The 21,173-nt window shown below is 28.2% G+C and overlaps 1 protein-coding gene across 1 annotated transcript in view; it reads right to left on the reverse strand.

The window, feature by feature from the left end:
- Nucleotides 1-21,173, reverse strand: part of LOC112693679 — a 64,986-nt gene that overhangs the window by 41,613 nt on the left and 2,200 nt on the right. Inside the window, exon 2 of the mRNA XM_025568862.1 lies at nt 3,783-3,915. The gene's annotated coding sequence lies outside the window, so the exon portion shown is untranslated. The remainder of the gene's footprint in view (nt 1-3,782; nt 3,916-21,173) is intronic.

Below are 21,173 nucleotides of genomic sequence, written 5' to 3' on the forward strand. Positions count from 1 at the left end.
GGTGGCCTCACCCACTGGCCTATTGTTCTGTAGGGCAGTAGACCCTTGTATTAAGTGGCCTTTCATCAATAAGTGTCAAGAGGCCACGATTAAAGGATTACACTTCTAAAATTTTAATTATTCTCGAATATGGATTAGGATTATATATAAATAAATTAAAACAGACCAATTATAATAAACATAAACCAATGATGATTTGAATTTAAATTTTGAAAATTATACTTATATTATATCATACATACCATTATATGAATACTGATATAAGTGTTTATAAGTAGATTCACATTTGATAATATATATAATATGACAATAAACGTATCATAAAGTGAGTCTTCTGCAATTTCAATACAGTAGACTTTTACTGGCCTAGGTTAGTAAATATAGAGTTTATTACATTTATGTACATAGAGTACATTTATCCAATTCACCTATAAAATTCATTCGGTTATAAGACTCACTTTATGCAGGTCCCAACTTGAGTCTTATAAGCGCTACTTTTAGGTGCTACGTTTAATATTTATAGGATAACAACTAAATTGTTAATACATTTTAATAGATATTCGATGAAATAAAAAAATTAAAGTATCATAAAATATTTTTGCGATTTTCCTGTTTTTTTCTTAATACATTGAATGTTTTAAAAATATTGTATTTAATTTTTAAGTATTAAGTAATAAAATTAAACATCGTTTTGTCAAGATATAATATTCAATACATTTTTTTTCGTTAATTATTATTAAATATGTACGAAATACTTTAATATAAATAATCAAGACTTTTTGTGTAACCAATAATATTTATTATTAATAATTAATAATTTAATATTATTAATAATTGGTTAATTTATTAACCAATTTATCGTAATATTTGAAAAAACCAATATTCAGTGAAAATTTCAAATCCCAAAAATAATAATTTTTTAAGTTTCGATTAAAAAAACAATCGTTATTTATCGAAGTTGTAGTTTTTTTCGTATTTTTATAAGTTTTCGTTAGTTTTCGCATTCATTAAAGCAATTATTGGGAAATTCTTAAGACTTAGATTTCATTCAAAGTACCAACTAAACAATATTATCTATCTGAAATATCTTATGATCGTGACAATAGGAGAGACCTTTCATACAAAAGAAATAAAAACTCACCATAACCATTACATTCCTTGTTTCACTCAAAATCTAAAAACCTACAGATCAATATTTCGGCCTAAACCAAGATAGCAAGAGTTCAACTTTTGAACGCGCATTAAGTATTTTAAAATTTTCATATGGTATATTATACACGATATCAAATAGTATTATATTATCTGTGTGCACGATTTGGATCACAAGGATTGCTCGGATCATCATCAAATAAAAAGTAGAATACAGGAAATAGGTTCCAGTTGATAGTTCAAAACGAACATGTTTCGAGTTTATCTACAGTTTTTCGAATAATTGAAAATAACGGAGATAAATTGAAAAAAATCTTCAACTGAGGTCCGTACCCTCGTTGCTAATATTAGCTTATTCTTTTTTTGTTTGAACAATAAATCAAAAAAAAAAAAAAATCACATGCCGTTGGCGGTAAAACGGGCGAACCTAAAATTATAACAATTTGTTGTCGTTCAACGTCAACGCGAAGCGTTCGCCCACACGTTCGCAAACGGGGTTAAGTGGTGCAGGTTCGTCGTAGTGTTTGTATACTTTTTATGTAAAGACATGTCCAAGTATTTGAGTTCACGTCGCAGCCGACGTGTGGCGGTCACGTTCTATTCGTCTAGAGTCATTGCAGTCGGTACTTTGGTGTATAAAAATTTTCCGTTTATATATAATAATAATAATAAATTAGAAGCGTGTTTAATGTGCTGGGGATTGGATCAAACAAACGCTGGACGCGGACAATGGAAGCCGGGAATACGCCTTCACCGCCGCCCGATATATTAAAATGGAAGATGATGGGCCGCGCTGAAGATATTTTCACTTTAATTGCAACGCGCCGGCGGTACGGGTATACACTCGAATTATTTTACTATAGAGATAGAAACGGAAAGGCAATCTGAATCCGTGCCCACGTTATAACAATAGTCCGGTAACAAGTCGGTTATTACGGGTCTAATTATTTGCAAAAATCGACCGTGTTAATAAACTCTGTGTTCCCCGTCATCCCTCCCCCGCCACTCCACCACGGACATAGCCGTGCCAGTGGGATTTTCGTGTTCCTAAAATAATATTTAATATTGTAACGATGTGCATCGTTCGACTATAGATCATGTCATAAATTAATTATAATGATGTACACTATTCGATTATATAATATAATATGTTACAAACTAATAAATAACGAATCTTTCGATACGCGCACAGACAACACAATTTAAACAGTAAAGGCCTAACCCAACAATACACTAAGTAGATCGAGCCCTTAAGTACCGGTCCAGGTCCATCCCGTTATACTTATCTTTATAACATACCTAGGCAAACAACACCCTCAAATGCTTCTTGTCCATAAATGGTTAGTGCGTGCGTGTCGAGCAAGCTCTTGGTTATAGGTTCCACCAACCTCCGGGACATTCCGAAGAGCTTCTTGTGACGAATTACTATGAAGTGTGATTATTTTGCCTTACGATTTAAGCTTTCTGTGAGATAGTTGATGAGTGTTCAATATCAGTCCTATAAATACTATATCAATTAATTTTAACCTCACTCTACTCCTATAACAATCATAAGTAATCGGATCTTCGAAACATCGGCTTATCTATTGCGAAACAAGTAAGTGCTATTTTATTTAGCTTTCAAGACTATCCAGTTGCATTGATCAGCTCTCGAACCATTGTAACCCCGAAAACCCTCCCTTAAATAAGAAGAAAGGTAATCAATCCAAACTCACTATCTATATCTACCGCTATCCATAATCAATCCATATCTCCCCCTAATCGTTCCCACTAATACTTCCTCTTCACTCTCTCTTTCATTTCATTTTCATTTTTGGGTTATTACAATAAAACATTATTGAATATACTTCTCGTCCGATCCGCGATTAAGAATAACTTTTTATTTCCGTCATGGTCCAATCCACGTCGGATCGAGTAACACGTTAAAATATAACGTCTACGTGCGTAAAACTAACTCAGTGTGATAATATAACACAACAATTATATTTTTTTTCAATTTGTAATTTAATTGCATTTATTTGAAGAACGTTATGGTGCAACGTTAATTGTAAAAATTCACCATAGTAACAATGTTTATACAAAAATTAAAACTGATCGTTGTAAAGAGAGGAAAAAAATGAAAATTATATTCTAAATAGCTATTTCATAGAGTATCTAGTTATTCTATAAAATTGTGGCTTAATTCCCGTCAAAGGATAGAAAATATTTTAATTTATAATGTTTTATAATATTTTATTTATTTAATGCCTATTTAATTATAGTTGTATTAATTATTTGTACATACAAGGCTATTGCAGCGTTCCGAGTTGCACATTTCCTCTTTTTTTCTGCAAACACACCGCTTAGTATTATATTTTTTGATACAAGTAAAAAAACGATATTATATTTATTTTGTACAATTTGACACGTTAACGAAGTAAGCCCTATGAATCTATAAAATAACTAGTTAAAGTATAAACTAAATAAATTACCTACAAGTTTTAGTTATTTCATATATTAATTAATACAACACTTTAACTTTAAAATACATATTACGTATAATTAGATGTATAATTTATATTTACATTTGAACAAAATACGTAAGACGAAAATTGCTGTTATTTATTATTTGTAGTAATACAATGTATACTTACATCATTAATATGATTCCGATAATCGAAGAATATGGTTCAGGCAAATATTGTATACATTTTGTAGTTTGATTTTATAACATTTAAATACTGAATGAATTGGAATCTTCAAGCTGAACGTATTGGAATATTCAAGCTGAAAATAATGTTAAATTGAATATTTAATCATTTTATTTTAACATTAATCTGCTGTAATGGTGGTTATGTTTGCAGACTTGAACAACTTTTGTAGTTTTATCTTCAAGATCAATATACAAAAATTAGTTTTCGTATAGACGGTAATGCAAATTAAGTAACATGGAAAAATTTTCCAAGAAATAATTTTTCAAAACAATGGGCAAATAGTTTATTCGATACGAAACACAATTCAAATCAGTAAGCTCTGAGATTATTAATAATTATTTAGTACGTATCAATATAATCGTGTTATCTATTAGTATTGTTGTAGAAAGCAATATAAAGGAATTCATTGTGTTCTCCAGCCACCTTAAAAAAGGAACATTTAAAATGCGTATAATATACACATTTTGAATGTTCCTTTTTACCCATACTATCGGTACCCATTCTCTCACATATTCAACAATCAAAGGCAAAATCGAGAAATTCATTGAGTATTCGGTACATCTTTATAAAAAAATAATTAGAAATTGTTCAATAGTGTAGTTAGTGAAAAGTGATCGGTGCATTCAAACATAATGGCCGATAAATAATATTCAATACATGTATAGTCTACAAGAGTGAACGATAGATTATAGACTATAAATTACAGTCTGACACTGTACGGGCCTTGGTAATAATGATCTGTTCAACAATATTTTCATCAGCATTTAGATAATAATTAACGGACAATGAAGTATTTTAGTACATTTAACATAAAATATCAGTATTTATCTCCATGAAAGTTATTATTATTATAGTTGTGGTTTTTAATAATTAATGATAAAAATACAGATTTATTGGAGCAATTTTAGAAAATTGTAATTTTGCTATCCTCATTAAATATTTTATTTATCTAATTTGACTAAACAGTAACTATTCTTTTGAAGGTTTCGGTCTATGCACTTAATCGAACATTGTCGTAATGTTGAACAAATATCATACTTAAATTGAAACATACATTTTCGAGTACAACGGATATAAATGTCATTAAACAAATGTTTTTTTTTAAGATAGTTAGTAATTAGTACATCATGATGTTTTAATGGCCATGGTGACCAACAAACGACTGGTTGGTCACAGTAATAAAGTGTGTCTTACATACTCAATGTTCTTGATTTTAAATTTAATGTATGTATAATAATATTATATTATACGTTACATTATATTGAAGCTTAAGACGGATCCTGAATAATACGGTGACAACCCTAGAACCGCAGAAAGTAGATTTAATTTAATCGGAAATCTTAAGCTCAGATAATACAATATCTCATATAGAACAGTCTAAAAAAACTAATGAAGGTTATTTAAAGAAAAAATAAAAAATAAGAGTGTTTTAATTTATACTTCTACTCGTAAAATATTATAGAGCACACTTGAAACTAATATCCAGTAAAGTAAAGCATAAAAAAATGCTTTACTATTCAGTTCACGTTACCGAGATTATTTAAAAATTCGAATTTCAAGTATTAACTATCAATAAAATAAATTGACAATGAAAATGTGTATTTTTTTAATTTTTTTTTTTTTTTGTATGCAGACATCCATTTAGATGAATTTTTAGTCCAATCTAAATATCTAAAGAAAAGTAAATAATTATCCTAGATAAGTCCCAAAACGCTGTTTATGTTCAGCCAGCGACTGCGTCGCGATGACCGGATTCGGCACACAAGCCCCTCTCCACAAGGGCGCGTGCGCGACAATGATAATAGGATACGGCCGAATCGGTACCGGACGGGCAGCTGACTGACCCGTTCGGTACTCTGTGCTTATGAAGTGCGGGCGCATAACGATGTAACACGTGGTAATTACGAAAATGTAACGATTCGCGCGGCCAGCGCGTAATGATCACGTAAATAGTCGGAACGGTCGAAATATACTAATCACCGGAAGAGGTGGGGAGGAAAGTTAATGTAATGTCACTAAAACAATATTGTTACGCGTCGTGGTCTGTGCGACTGGAAAAACCGTAACGCGTGGGCGTCGTGCACGCGCTCGAAGGCCAGCCCGAAGAACCCCCGGGGCTGAACAGAGTTCGGACGTAAGTAGTTCAACGCGCGAACGACTTAGCGGTAATTGCGTCTAACCCAAATAACACCGGAACCTTAAGGCAAAACTCGTGGAAAAAAAAATAAAATAAAAAAACTAATCGTAAAGTATAGTAGGTACAATTAACTCGCACGACCTTCTAGGTTTTCCCTCTCATCAATCCGGCGCATCCGTTGTGTATTATAAAGAAATGTTTTTAAACATCGAATCACGATTCGCGTTAGTTACTAAGTGCCTCCCGCCGATTCTCGGTAATTCGAAATCTAGGATACCTATCAGGTAGGCTAAAAATTCGAGAGATTTTCAATTTAACGAGGGTACCGGTTATCGAGGGAAGAAGAAATAATTCGAATTAAAAATAGAATTCGACTTTTCACTACATACATGTTAATTATTTAATTTACACTGTATTAAATATTTATTTTAATTACATATTAAGTTTAACCAAAAATGTCAATAAAAAAAAAAAAAATTGAACTATATTTTAATATACGAGTAGGTATATATTTTCAGTGGCATACGAATAAGTGAGGTTTTGAGACACTTCTCCCAGGGACTACGAAAAAAAATTCAGTTTTGAATTTATCAGAATAAAAAATATATGTAAAAATCATGAATATTTTAAGGTGAATATAAAATTTAGTATTTATCAACTATGATAGAATCATATAAACATTCTTTTTTGTCAGAGAAAGTAAAAATGGACGTTTAATATTGACATATAAACTATGTTTTTCATTTAATCTCCCCCCTCCCCCTTCAAATAAAAAAATTAAATTTACGCCACTGTATATATAATGAAATTATATCCATTAAATAAAGTTATTATACACACATGTACTCGTATATTTAATAAACAAATATTAATTATACATTTAAGGACAGAAAACTACGGTAATATACCAATACTATTACCGTCAATATTTTTCGATGTTAAAATTACATATTCTTATTGAATACGAGTATTTAAATTTAACTACAATTATAATTACATTAAATTGAGATTATATAGATACAATTAATACATTTTGATTACAGATGTTTTGACGTAAAATGTTTTAACTGTAGAGTTTCATCCGTCACCTGATACTTAATTATTTTCGATTAATAAAGTTTTTCGAATTTTCGAGGTACGAATTATTTAAAGTGTACTGTAGTTTACTATTTTACTCTCACTACGAACAATTATTGCTGCATGATTCAAAAACCTCCACAACACGCAGGAGTTCTCGATTATTTTAACTATTACTGTTTCATATTGCACCAGCTGCGTGTGTCTATATATAATTGTATACAGTTTATCATATATTCAACGAAAATGACCATTGTTTGAAAAAAAAAATATCGTTTATAGAAATTCCGTATGAAAATTTACACAAATAATAATAATTGTAGTATAATTACGTAAAACATTTTCCGCGTGGACGGCCTAGAGAGAGATGGTTGGATAAAGTGGAAGAAGACCTAAATAAAATTAGAGTAGGAGAGTAGAGAACACTGGTTCATAAAAGGGAGGAATGGAAGCAGACCGTGATGGTGGCGAAAACTCATCAAGAGTAATAAATGTGAAGAAGAAGATATATTATACATAATAATTATTATTATGTGGTACAGTAATAAATAATATTGATAATATTTTGGCACTTACATAGTGATTAGTAGGGTTCGGAACTTATAGCACTTAAAATCATTAAAATAAGAGCTTAAAAACATCATTATAAGCACTAAAATAAGCATTTAAAAAATTTAAAATTAAGCAAAAATATTAAAAAAAAAATGAAAAAAACTATAAAATTCTAACTAAAAAATCAAACAAAATAAAAATAAATCTTAGCATTCAAGACTTTAAGGATTATATGGATTTTCTAAGTGATTTTTCTGAAAAATAAAATGTAAACTGTTCTCTCTGTTATTGATCATTCTGACATTTGACACTCCGTTCTATTTTCAGCGTTGGAATATCTTTGTTTTCCTTACAATGATGCCTTGGACGACAACGAACTACGTGACACCGTAGATAAGAATTAATTTTAATTTTGATTCTACCAAAAACGACTTTGCAAGAGAAAACTATAAAAACGTAAAAAAAAACTGGTCAAATAAGCAAAAATAATAAGAAAAGCTGGAAATAAGCATTTTTTTTAAAAATTGCTGACAAAAGCAAAAAAAAAAGCACTTTCAAATTTCATAATTGTACGTGTTATAACTTGACATATACTTACAACTATAGCACTCTGCTACATTTCGGTGAAACCCAAAAGCACAAATCGTCAATTTTTTTTTTTTGATAGACCAAAAGCGCAAATTCATTTTGCGTTTTTGTACCTTAGTAGTAGGATAAAAGCGCAAAAAGAAATATTGCACCCGTTACACTATAAGTTTCATTTTGAGATTATTAATAATTACTACACATCGTAAAGAAACATTTTGTCATGTAGATAAAGAAACAAAAATTGTAATTTTTACAACCAAGAGTAATTTTATATACAGTTCATGTTCTACATAAATAAATGTACGTTCAAGTGGTGTATTGTATATTGCCATTCAAAACAACTGATATTTGTGCCAAAATGTGGCATTTAATAAAAACATTATGTACCAATACATAATTAATATATTTAATTATATATATATATAATAATTATTATATAAGTATATCTCAAAATATACTTATGAATTTTGAATTATCTGCTCATAATGATCATAAATGCTTATAATAATGTGTATTTTTCCATATGCATAAATTAAATTTCACCGGTTTCACCTAGCACAAGCTTGGTATAGACAAATTGAAAAATTGGGACTTAAAATTGAATATGACAAAATTAATCAGAAATTTCAAATTGGTTAAAGCATTTTTTCGGATTAGCTTTTTTACCTTTCACTGAAATATCTGATACGTTTTATGAACTATTTTCAATTGCTCCTGACAATGATAAGGTATCAGCATTTTCTGATTCTATCTTAGCAAATTTTATTGAAAATGACAACAGATATCCACCGCACCTCTGGGCTGAGACACCTTCAAATGAGCCAAGGACTACTAATGGTCCAGAATTATACCACCGTCATTTGAAAGATCAATTTTATAACCCATATCTATCTATTTATAATTTTATGGAAGTGTTTAAAAAACCGAAGTTATAAAGGCCAAAGTTCACTTAAAAATGCAATCAAATGGGTGAAAAACTATAAAACGCAGCTCTAAAGTAAACTCCAATATAAATGCAATGAACATTCCCACTAAACATTTAATGTTTTCAATATCTCAGCGATATCGATTTTAAGTTATAAATGAAACATCAAATGTGATGTTGAAAAATCGTCATATTGATGTTATATTGTGACTATTCCTACCGTGTCAATTTGAAACGTCTCTGCAATTTGTGTTACAAAATAATTAAAAATAACGATATTTATTTATAACACCCATGAGTTAGTTGCAACTATACCATAGCCACCAGGCGTCGGCATGCCGACTGCAGTGTCTATAATAGTGAAAAAGGAGATTAGATTCTACGAATTTGCTATCCAAATATCATTAGATGAGGTTATTAATAACCTGGTCTCACATTTGTTTGAGTTATTGTTTTATCGAATTGCGATTTGTCGTCATAACCATTCTGTTTATTTGTTCGAAGTGTGTTAAGTTTTTTTCGATTAAATTCTTTATTTACAATTATATATTTATATTATTTTATATATAAAATATCTTTTAAAGCTGAAAATCAGTATCTGAAGGTAAGTGACTACTGATTTTGTAAATAATAATCTTCATTACAGAAATAATATAAAATATTATCTAAATAATACTATTATTTAAAAACTCCTATGCCATCACTTGGAGAACCAGTCCCTAATTCTTCAAAATCTAACACTTTTGTATCTAATGAGAACTTAAATAAGGTAGTATATTTGTTATTTAAATTAATCTTAAGCTAACAAATATTTAAGGTATATTAATTTAATCTTACAATCAATATATAATAAATAAATAAATAAATAAATAAATTACTGTACTTATTATAAAATATACATGTATACTGAAAAAAAGATTTGCAGATTAGACTATTTGAAAAATGTTGGCTTCAAATTTCAAATTTAATATTAATACTTATTTAAGGTAATCATTATAATATTATACCTACTACTGTTATATCATTTAAATTTCAATTTTTTTAATTAATTTTATAATTACTAAAAGCTTAATAATTATATTATTTTAATAAAATACACTTCCTTTTTGTAAAATTAATTTGCGCTTATGGGTTATTTATTTTTGCACTTTTGGGTTGTGTTTAGGTCATATTTTGCGCTTATGGGCTATAGCCCTACATTTTAAGTCAATCCATAAAAATAAGCAAATGCTTTAACTCCCGAACCCTGGTGATTAGTATACACATACGTACGTCATACATTTTTATTTTTATTAATTTTTGGCCAAGGAACTATTAATATGAATATTGTCAATTATTCAACAAATAAAAATTTCATTCTGTGTGCTGAAAATCTGAAATCCACAGTGAATAATATCGAAAACAACTAATTGTTTCCGAAATTTTATTTTTTTGTAATTTGAAAACTCACAAATACATATCTATTAAATTATTTATTTATTCATTCATTGATTAACGTATTCTCTCACAGCCTCCACGTGCAACTTAATGTAGTGAAAATAAATATCAAAATAACATACGATGATTGTACAATTTTTTCAACCTAAAATTTGTTTGTACATCATAACAGTATTTGCTCCAATCTAAAATAGTAAAATATCTCTCGGACGATTACGATTAATTCAGCTGGTATTGTTATTAATATAATCATGAGATATTAATATAAGATTTAACGAATATATGAGAGGTAGTATTGTAGTGTCTATAGTGGAAAAAATGGTATAAAATAGACTGATATGGTTTCGATACGTGACGAGACAAGAGGAAGCAAATTCAGTAAGAGTTGTTATAAAAATGAACGTTGAAGGGAAAAGAGAAAGAGGAAGACCAAAAAAGAAATGTTTGGATACGACTGAAAATGATATGATGGTCGTTGGATGTGCGTAGGGGGATGTAGAAAATCGAGGTTTAGGATTTGGGTAGCCGATCCCAAATAGAAAGGCGAAGGAGAAGGAGAATAAGAAGAAGATAATTAAGATAAAATCAATTCGTTGAACGGATACGTGTTTTTACAATGAAAATCTCGCGGTTCCGTAGTAAACGATTTCGCGTTATCCAGAGTTTCGTCGATTGGATGTTGGAAACGGTCGTCGTACGAGTACAGTTTTCGGATTCGGGTCGACTTGCACCACGCCAACGGCGACGGTGACGAGACGTTCAAATGTGTACGAACACTAGTCCTGGATTTCCCCTCCGGTCAGTAAGTTTCACCGAATGTAGACCGCAGTGTCTCGCGATTATAATTAACGCTCATCGCGTGCGTTATACTACGCGCGAACGTAATCTGATGTGACCACGCCACCCCTCCGCGCCACGGCTACCACTTGCCCAGCAATCGTATCGATCAGTCGAACGGTCATCGGACCGACCAGTGTACACCGCATACGTAGGTACAACAACAGCAATAACAACGCGATACTATAATGTAACAGCGTAGGCGAACATCAAACTGTACTACAAATGTGTATTATTACAATGCTACAATATCACATTATGATATGCCCTCGGTCCGGTCGGCTCGCATTCAACCGTTCAAAGTCGAACCGCGCGCGACACTTCAAATAATAATTACTTATAATCATTATTGTGCCGCACTCCGATTTTTCTTTCTGCCGTCGATACCGCCTTTCCGCACACGAATTGTTCGTTCAGAATTATGTCGTCCAACGCCGTCGGAAAGTGTTTCTCATTAACGAATACGCTGAACAAAAATAATAGTTCTATACGCATACGCGTGCATGCGAGTACTAAATAAATGTTTATTATCACATAGTATTATGCGCATATGTGCCGCGCACATCGTCATCACATCTCGGGTACATCAAATTACGTTTTGAACATCAACTGTGTTCAACTCTCCCACGGCACTGATTTTGCGAAACATTATTTTCGTAGAAAAATCCCCCCCCCCCCTCCCATTAGTATTATACGTGTAAACGTGTGCTTCTATATACCCTTCTCTGACAATATTATGACGTTTAAATTGAGCTCTCCGGTGATTATTATACCAATAATAATATTACAAAATATTTTTCGAATAACATTTAAATATTTAAAATTTCTTTGCGACTAATTGTACAAAACAATCATAGAAAGATGTGATAATTTATGTTAAAATTTAATAAAAATAAAATAGTTTTTTTTTAACTTTATACCTAATGATAAAACGAACGAACTTTAAATGTAATGTAGCGTCATCCCTCTAATACTCGAGATATGGAATGAAAGAAATTTTTCGAAAATCCCATTTTTAAGTGTAGAAATAGTTTTGGGCTAGATTTACATATTTTTCACTTTTTGGTTACCAAGGAAATGAGTTCACTTTGTTTAATATGTTGATTTTAACGATTAACCTATTTAAAAATAAAGTAAATAAATATAAAAAACAAAAACAAATATTATTATAATATTTAATAATCCGGTGCTTTTTTCAATCAACAATTTTAAGATTTAGGATTATTAATTTCAACTCTAATCTAAAATTTTAATTCAGTTAAAGGTTTCATGAAATGTACCTTTATGTATCTTTATTTTATTTTGAAGTTTAAATAAGATTCGATTAATCACTTAATTATTCAATAAAATTAAATCACTATTAATACATTTTAAAATGTCATAGTACAATAACTTTAAATAACTATATGTATGCGTATCCATGTGAACATTTTATATTTACATGTCATTAAAATAAATATTTGTACATTAAATAAATCATGTAAAAATAATTTCAAAGAATAAAATCTATTTGAAAAAAAAATGTATTGTTAAATAAGTACCTTATCTCAGACAGCTATATAATGGACTTAAAACCATTATATACTTATACGTGAAAGTGATTTTATGAAGTATCTAAAGAGGCGACTTTCGATCTTATAATATACAATACGTTTTTCTCTTCCCTAAAATAAATATAATTAAAACATAATTGACTATATTGATATATAATAATGGAGTGTCTTCAAGACACCTCCTACACACGACTTGAAAACATCAATTTATGCATAATTATCAATTTGATAGGCTAATAATTGCTCTTACAGTTCATGCACAGTCAATAATTGTTTAAGCTACTATAATTTTTTTATTTTTTTTTTTTTACTTTTTTTTATAAATTAATATGTTTATCGAATTTATTATATAGTGATTATGAATAGGAAAGATATTTGACATTAAAATTGTAATGACTCTTAAAAGTAAAATTGGCATGTATAGGTTAGGTTAATACTTATATAGTAATAATAAAATCTTATATAGTTTCTATAGCTGTACTATTTTTATAATTTTATAAATACTTTTTTTGTTTTTATTGAATTATGCTGCGGTATCTGTATGTTTGTTAGTGGAAAATAATAATTTCAAATTAAATAAAAATATTCTATAAAGACCTCAAACTACCCACAGTCACTGAACTTGTCATAACTTACAATATAAGATTCCACGTTAAATTATCTATCCGTACAAACCCTCTTATCAAAAATATATTCTCGTTTTCCCTCACCGATAATGTACAACGTCGTCTAAAATGAAACTATTCCAGAAATCTACTCCAGTTTAGAATTAAGTATCAATAATAAATAAATAATAATAATAAAAGAGACATAAACAAGTTAACAATAACATTACATTTTTAAAAAAAAGTTGCTGTTAATTAACAGTTTCCTCCTCAAGCTATTCATGTTATTTTTATACTATAAAATATTCAAATATATTTACAATTTTTACTTATTGCTTTGAATAACAGATTATAGATTTATTTTAATAATGTTAAAAAAATTAAAATAAGATAAATAAATAGATTCGTGTAAAAAGATTTAATTAAAAAATTAGATATTCAATTAGTTTCTGGTGCCAGACAGTTTTTCCGAACGTGATATAATTCCACGTGATTCAACTAAGGGTACGTATAAGTTGTTACACTTGTCAAAGTAATACAAAATTAATATTACAAAAAAAATATCTAATCGTTTTTGATTTCTAGTCGATGTATTAGTTTATAGCTTTTTTTTTTATAGTTTGATAGTGTAATCTATAAAATGTATTATTTACTATATACCCTATTTTATATTATTTAAATATACTTATACCAAACCAATTACGGTTAAGACAGCATTATACATATACAATATTTTTATATTGTAAAATTTATAAAATTGTTTGAACTTGTAATAGCATGGATATATTGACACATTTAAATATATTAATTAAAGAATAATAATAATAGTAATAAAGTCGACAATTATTGTGCGTTTAAAAAATCGAATACTAAAGACGTTTAGCCGATTTATATATATATATATATATATAGAAACGAAAGAAATTTATTCCATCAAGCAAAAATATCGGCGAGAAGAAAAATCTTTGTACACGCACGTAACGATGAATATTATATCGATCAATAATAATAATACGTAGACGATCTAGCAGTCAAACTAGCTATATACATAGCTATATACATCTAGACCAGAGGACCTATCAATGATATGAAAATACACTATACATACACTGTATCGATACTCAGTGGTATGATGACGTGACAAATTTATTGTTCGCGCAAAGTGGCTTTAGAAGGCAAATGCCCGTTTACGAAAAACGGTGTGCTTAAATTAAAAGTAATTTTTCGAATTCAACTATACTTTTTACGGTTGTCCTGTAACAATACATGTAGCACTGTGTGTTTAAACGAGATAAGACGCTTAAACGAATAAAAAATTAAATAATGCATCCAGAATAAAGCTTTGATTTATTGTACGTAATACCGACAACTGTATTATAAACAGACAACTTGTGATCAATATTAAGCATAATCGATTAATTTATAACTAAATTACGTAATCGACTACGATTAATTTATTAAATTACATTAGTTATAAATTGTTCAATAATTGTTTAAAGTAATCAATAACCATGATTACATTTTTGTAATCGTTATTCATTAACACCAAAATATCGCATAATTACAATTTTGTACAAGGTAATATACTATATATTATTAAATTTAGGTATTCACATAAAGTTAACTATTTATACATTTTGGAGCCATTTGTTATCGGCCGTTAAGCTGCGTTCATATTTGTATATTCTTAATACCATTGATTATATAGGTAATAGAAAAATTAAATATATATAATATGTATATATAATATATATACATATAAATCTTATGATTTTTATATTATTTATTATTAAACTTATATTGTCATTATTAAATTATTATTACTGAGAGAACTATCTAAATTAATTGAATTTATTAAAAAAAAAAGTTATTAAAATTATTATATTTACATTTAATTTATTATTAAAAATAATATGTTTTTGTATTGTTAATCCTTTATTTTTCCGTAATAAATAACAATTACATGTATTATTGTTTAATTTACTCCTTATCTGTAATTCTTTTTTTTTTATATATATATATAACGGTTATAATATAACCAATAAATATAGTATATATAAAGCACACTACAATGGTCAATAAACTATATATTTTTAAAAATGTTATCTCAAAATATAGTTATTATTCAACTAAACCAGTTATTGAAATATCATTAATCATTAAAATCGTCATAATTAAAAGTTAACATAATTTGTTATCGTAATCAACACTATGATTACATTATTACTTTATTCATTTAAAATATTTTGATATTATGATTATTGATCACATTAGTTTATCTAGTGATTAATAACTACAAATTGTAATCATAATCATTAATCAGATTACGATTTTTCCAACATTGCAGTGCACTACCTGTGATCTCGGACACAGGTAACAGTTAAGTTTATCCAGCAAGAAATCAGACTTGTTGACAACTCTCGGTTATAAAGGAATGTTACGGCGATGGGTCCCGATTCCCACTATATTGCGAATCGAAATAATATACTTGCATCACGACGAATTACGTATTTTTGTAAAATAAATAGATATAAAATTATTTTATCAATAATTACTCAAATGTGTCAAAAAATCGTTTTTATCATACAATAATTTTGATAAAACACTCTTTTTTTTTTTTGTGACAAACGTTAAAGTAATATTAACTAATTAACATTGTACATATATCAATTACTACAAATTTCACTTAGACGATTGATATTAATAAAAAAACGGGAAAATATGATATCACTTGTTTCATTGTTTATTGGTATCATGAGAATAATTTATTATTTATATCAATATATAAACTCAGCTAATTTAATAAAAAGAACATCGATAAAGATATTGATTTGTAATCATGAACTGTCATCATAGAGATATAAACATTTGTTATTTTTTTATAAGTTTATGTCTGTCTACCAATGATATGAAAAATGATAACTTGTCAAAAAAATATTTATTGGTTGCATTTATTTATTGTATTATTAATAAATATCAGTTAAACGTGAAAATGAAATCCATTAAAAAAAGGCGATGGGAGAGGGAATCTACCCCAATATACCCCCGTGAGAGCGCTCGTCGTGAACGTATTTGGTTTAAATAATTCGAAGCAAAATTAATATAATTTATTATATTTAAAGATATCACAAAAGTATAAGTTATTAACTTAATTTTTTGGTTTTTAAATTTTTTTATATTCAATCTTTTACATTATGGAAAAATAATAATGGTTAATCAAAATAAATAGATGAATGTAAATAATAATAAAAAAATAAAATGACAGATTAGACAAAGTGTAGAACCTTTCTAGTGGAGGTATTACGACATTATAAAATAAATTAGTTAAGTTAATTTGTATTTTAATATTTTAAATCTTTTGATTGGACCGCCTGGAAGAATGACAGATGATAATTCGGATATTAAAATTATTTTATTTTAAACTAAGAAATGCAATGGATTAAACAGATTAAAATTTTTTTTTTTTTTTAAGAAAAATTATACCGTTTAATTAATTTAGTACTAGTACGTACTACACTTATAGTATTTTTGACGAATAAGAACCTAATCACTTAAATAGCAATCTTTTAAAAACACTTAGGACATTAACACAAAATTCGTTAATAAAATAACAAGACAAATGTTGATAATACTTATGTCAATCAACATCTATTTACCCTTGTTTATCATTTAAATTTTAGACTGAACCCCAACTTTTAATTGCGTTCGGTTAATTATCGGTTAATTTATCACAATATAAAGTCAAATTTTAACCATATAATCAGTGTTTATTTCAGACCTATTCCGGAGGGGGAGGAGGTATCGTACATTCCCAAGGGAGTATGCCTTAGAAGTAAATAATTAAGGGAAAATAAAAGTATCGTTTTAAGTTCAATTTTTTGGTTAGATATTATTAGAGATTATTAGATAAACGAATGCATAAATTCTAAAAAACCTAACTTTGGTTAATTGTATGAAAAAAAAAATAGAACAGACATTTACCATACATACGTTAACATTTAAGTTGACAGACGACAGCACATTTTAAAAATTACCCACATGCTATAAGATATCTAAAATCAATTATGTTGACATACAATTTGATACACATTAATTGACTATTGATATACGAAAAGGTATGTCGTATACGCCGAACAAAATCGTACTTATAGACACAAAAAATATAATTTTTTTAAAAGTAACAATTAAAATAACGCATATGTTTCTGTAGTCGTCGTGTCTACTGTCTACTGACTATCACGGAAGAACTACTTTATTAGTACGTCCTATCTCTTATATACATTTAAATACCTATAATAATAATAATAATATAATAATAATTTGCTTACATGGTAATAGAAGAAATTAAAAAAATGTTTATGCTAGCTTATTTTCTAGTATGACATTAATATAACCTGAATTTGAATTGCCTGATACTACTGATGATACCCCAAAAAAATATTATACTAAATATTTATTTTATTTTTTTTATCAACCGTGACGCACAAAATAACTCACGATTATACAATAACTCGTTTCACATATTATCGCATCACAATTATTTGTAGTTTACGTAATAATGTCATATATTTTGTCGGGAGGGTATTACCCCCCCTCCAGTAACCTCCTTGAAATAAACACTGCATGTAATGTATAGTATCTATATGTATTTTGATGTTTAAAATCGAAAAAATAAATGAATAATTAATATGGGTATTTTCTCCTACTATAAATTTAAAACTATGACAAAACCGCGAATCGAAATCGAATCGTACATAAAGTATTAACAATTCAGTAATCAAATAAATATTTAGAAAGCGCATTAGAATTACAAAACACACAAATCATCGTAAAACGTATGAAATTACAAACAAATTATCACACTCAGTAAATAATCAACTATGGACACATAGATTTCACACAGATTTCAGAACATAATTTATATATATATATATACTATTGTCACACTTTAAGGAATATTATTTGCGGGCGATTAAACTAAAAAGTGTAATGAATGGATTTTATTATACTTAAAATGACCCTATTATTGTTGCGACTACAATTAACGCACAGCAAGTCCAGATGAACGAAAATAATTAGAAGACTCAGATTATTATTAGTATTATGTTATCATAAATATATATATAGTGCAAATAAAAGTAGGGTAATGTGTATTTTTTCTGTTTTTTATTTTTTTATTCTAGTCTTACTCGAAAAATAAATGATACTGCATGTACTCAAGTGTACATGTAAAGTATATGAGAACTTACCAAAAACGATATTTCTCACGTTGTTAATGAAGTTCGAATTTTTTTTTCTTTTTGAACTTTGCTAAAATACGTATCTATTAATTCACAGTTAAATAACAATATATAATAACAATATAATAATAATAATATATATACTCATTTTTTTGTCATGTACACATACTCGTAGACGCAATCCATGCGTGTAGTACCTATATATTTTTCTGTATCGAAACCATAAAAAACATATGTGAAATTACATATATATATACCACCCGAATACGTATATCGTGATAATTTCCATATTTCCACTGGAAGACATGATGACAAGTATCATTTGTGTACCGCGTCCGAACTCCGTTTGATTTATTATAAATCCGCGGCCAACCGTGCAACTCAGGCGCATCTATTATCACGATCCGTACCATACATATGTATATGTGTGTACATGTATGTGAATGAGTGTTTGTGTGTTTGTACGCGCGCGCGCGCGTTCCTTGTGTTGAACAACATAATGAGCAAAAGTGAGTAGTGATAAATATGAAATATCGAAAGAAAACGTGTGGAAACAGAAGAAAAAAAACTGAGAAGACGAAAAAAGCATTTCTTTTTTTTTTTTTACACTTTTCGCCATGGCGTACGTCAACATATAACGGACATTCGAGTTGAAGACGTGATGTTCGAAATACGGATTTTTCTCGGTTATTTTGCCGCGCATCCGGTCGTTAAAGTCTCCTCGACACGCACCACGTTCGTATCCGCTATATACAAATATATGTATACATATTCTTGATCTGTACGCACGTCGTTCATTTATTTATACTAATTTACACATTTACCACCGGTGCGATATAATTGTATGCATTCGTAAACACATAATATCGGTCGGTACATTTATCATTTATAAACGAATCGATTTCAAACGATTTACTCGCGCTTCGCATATTATATATTTCGTACACGTTAATTAATGTATACATTTATTAGGTGAACAATTTCAAGTTTTTTAAAGCTATACCCAATAAAAATGTATTTATCAACGAACTACAATTTTTATATTCTTACTTTTTAGTACTACACTGTTCTTTCGGTGCTCACAAAAATTATTTTCGTGTAGGCGTATTATTACGGAGTTATGTTTAAAGTTGGAATTTAAATTATTATGTTATGTTTAAAGACGTTTGAAATGTATTATAATCTATAAATAACATTTTTTTCTAATTTATTTCTTTATATAAATAAACATAAATCAAAATAATTAGTAAACATTCGATTCCCAGTAATTTTTAAAGTATCAGTTTTTTTTTATTAAGTTTCTATTTCATTAATCAATTTTTAAAAAAAATTCACCGAAATCTATTTGTTTATTATATAATCAATTTTTAGAATAGAGAACGCGTTTTAAGTTATTTTTTCTGTGATTAATTATTTTCATCTTAATTTTAATTTTCAATTCGAATAACTTCTACTGTAGTATAATATAATATAATATCATATATTATCATTATCAATGAAGCTGAATCAATAATATCTACGATACATAAAATGTATAAGTTTTCAAAAAATTAATAAAGCTGATTTTATCACATTCACGTTGTTTCTGATTAGATATCTGATTATTTTACATGAGAAAATATGAAAGGTTTTTAATTCCAATTGCTATTAAGTATTATCTACAGTTATTCGTTATACAGAAATACTAGATTCATCTAACATAAATACATTTTTGCGTTTGAATTTTCAAGAAGATTTCATCAAACGAAATATTTTTATTTATGGGAATTTCACTATAAACAACCAAAATATCTGTATGAAACTTTGATAGCATTATTAAATGTATAAACATATATTTACATAATAGAGCTTTGAATTTTATTGATTTTTTTAAATGTTTAAAAGAAAATATACAATATATAAAATTCTTTAACATTCACAACTTGAAATATTTTGCCCATAACTTGAAACGAAAGTTTTCGAAAACTGCCTTATATCATGTAAAATTAGTGATAAGGGTTTAAAAAAAAAAGTTCGTCATTATAATAATACGTTATACTTATACGCAGTAGCTAATTAACTATTATAGCATGGTATACATTTTTTATTCTTTTATGCTATATCGAAAGTTTGATTTGGTCTGTGAAAAAATCTCGCTATTTGTATTTCCATATATATTTTATTCAACACTAATTTTCTCTTACACTTGAATTATGGTTTATCTAAATGAGATTTTGAGAAGATGAATACTCTCTTTCGATATTAAAATGGTACGATATTAACTACATAGTCACGTACGATATATAATATAAAACTGTAGAAAATATTTCAGACGAGAATAAAAAATTGAAAACTATAATCAATATCAATATAATTCTACTTTACAACAATATGAACGTAT

Source organism: Sipha flava, unplaced genomic scaffold (assembly GCF_003268045.1).
Source record: "Sipha flava isolate LNK unplaced genomic scaffold, YSA_version1 89_pilon_pilon, whole genome shotgun sequence".
In the NCBI taxonomy this organism is placed as follows: Eukaryota; Metazoa; Arthropoda; class Insecta; order Hemiptera; family Aphididae; genus Sipha; species Sipha flava.